Source organism: Theropithecus gelada, unplaced genomic scaffold (genome assembly GCF_003255815.1).
Source record: "Theropithecus gelada isolate Dixy unplaced genomic scaffold, Tgel_1.0 HiC_scaffold_7635, whole genome shotgun sequence".
Taxonomy (NCBI): domain Eukaryota; kingdom Metazoa; phylum Chordata; class Mammalia; order Primates; family Cercopithecidae; genus Theropithecus; species Theropithecus gelada.
In genome coordinates this window covers 1-2,216 of record NW_020264350.1, presented here as the reverse complement: position 1 = coordinate 2,216, position 2,216 = coordinate 1, and the positions used below count along the sequence as shown (strand labels likewise).

General features: G+C 50.7%; 1 pseudogene; it reads left to right on the top strand.

Moving 5' to 3' along the window:
• Nucleotides 1-4: 4 nt before the first annotated feature.
• LOC112618000 lies at nucleotides 5-2,124 on the top strand (annotated as a pseudogene).
• Nucleotides 2,125-2,216: the final 92 nt, after the last annotated feature.

The window sequence follows — 2,216 nt, the reverse complement described above, 5'->3', positions numbered from 1 at the left end:
TCTTGCTGTGCCATCTCTGCCTCCCCCTGGTAAGAGCTGTCTTCCTCTTCCTATAGGAAAAGAAGGCAAACAATGAGAAACAGAAAACTGAAAGGGAGCTAGAGGTGAGTGGAGGGTGTGAAGTTTTCTCCTGTCCTCCGGGGAATGTTTCTTTCCTTCTCTTTCAGCACTTGCTTGGCTTTTCTCCCAAAGGTTCAAATCCAGAGACTGAACATACAGAAAGGGAAACTAAGTACGGACCTGTATCGCACAAAACGCTCGCTCAGATACTTTGAAGGTGGGAATCTGGGCACCCTGTCATCCTTCAGCCTGGCACCTTGACAGGTCTTTAGGGGGAGTCGTTTGGGCCCCATCTCAACTCTCTCATTACAGAGGAGTCCAAGGATCTGGCCGACCGCCTGCAATGTTCATTGCAGCGTAAAGGAGAGTTAGAGCAGGTTCTCTGTGCTGTCACCGCCACACAGAAGAAGAAGACAAACCCGGTGAGTCCAACCACCTTCCCTGTCCCCTGGGAGCCCGGCTTCGCAGATGGAGGAGTGAGCCTAAGGGTCCCTTCTGCAGGATGGAGTGGCCTGCCCAGGAGGCAGCATGGCCTTGTCTTGCTGTTTTTGTGTGTGGTTGTTAGAGGCAGCCTGGGGCCGAGTCAGCTGCTGTGGGTGGGTTGGGGGGCGCAGTGGGGAGTGAGCACTGGATGCAGAGCTTGGAGGCCAAGTGCCTGCCCTGCCCTTACCTGGCTGTGGTCTTGGCCAAGTCCTAGGTAGGGTATTGGGTACTTGTTCTGTGAAGGTACAGAAGAGTACCTTTAGTATGATACCATTTCTGTAGAGAGGAAACGTGTGTGTGCGTGTGTGTGCACATATTATGATAGTATACATAAAACATGTCTGCAACAGTTCAAAAAAACTCGGGAGAGAACAACAAGGTGGCTGGGAGATACTTCCCTTCTGTACCTTCTGAGTTTTGGACGATGCAAAGGTCTCATTGTTTCAAAAACTGAACAAAAGATTATTTTTCCCCTTCCTATCTGTGCTTTCAACCCCAGCAAGAAAATGGGCTTAGAAAATCAGATAGGCCGGGCGCGGTGGCTCAAGCCTGTAATCCCAGCACTTTGGGAGGCCGAGACGGGCGGATCACGAGGTCAGGAGATCGAGACCATCCTGGCTAACACGGTGAAACCCCGTCTCTACTAAAAAAATACAAAAACTAGCCGGGCGAAGTGGCGGGCGCCTGTGGTCCCAGCTACTCGGGAGGCTGAGGCAGGAGAATGGCGTGAACCCGGGAGGCGGAGCTTGCAGTGAGCTGAGATCCGGCCACCGCACTCCAGCCTGGGCGACAGAGCCAGACTCAGTCTCAAAAAAAAAAAAAAAAAAAAAGAAAATCAGATAGACCTGGGTGTTCAAATCCCAGCTCTGCCTAAGTTATGTTAGGCAAGCATTTAACCTCAAATACTCCATGGTTTTTCATCGACACAATAGAGGTCGTCATAGTAACTGTCTCCTATGGTGGTTGTGAGGAGTAAAGGGGATTGCTAGCATGGTGCCTGGTGAAACACTCCATAAACGTTCAGACAGTGCTAGTAATAACAGTAATAACAAGAGCAATATTATCTGATCTCTCTGGGCCTCTGTTAGGCAGCTGTAAATTCCATCTCATTCCCTGTCCCAACTTTACTGAGTTCTTCTAAAACCCAGACCATGGGCTTGGAAATGCCTTGATGTTTACTGACCGAGTTGTATATAGAGCCTAGCTCTAGCCCTTTTAAGGGGCACTGTGTGGAATGGCCCAGGCTCCCCAGATTGAAACTTCTCACTCTTCACCATCCAGTCCTCGAGCCACAGGAAAGCACGTATGGAGTGGAAGTTAGAGTGGTCTACACGGGAGCAGGCACTTCTGAAAGCACAGATGACCCAGGTGAGGTTTTGCAGAGGGAGGGAGGGAAGGAAGATGACCCCAGGTGGCCAGGAGCAGGTGAGGACCGGTGACAGCCCTTCCTAACTTCTGTGCCCATTCTTGCAGTTGAAGGAGTCACTAAGACAAGCGCATCTAGAGAGGGATGAATATGTTCAACATCTAAAAGGAGAGAGGGCCCGGTGGCAGCAGAGGATGAAGAAAATGGCACAGGAGGTGAGATCTGATCCTTCAGCCCCCTGACCTTAGATGGGTCACGGAATCTTTCTGGGCATCTGTAAAATGGGAACAGTACAGCCAGAGGTGGT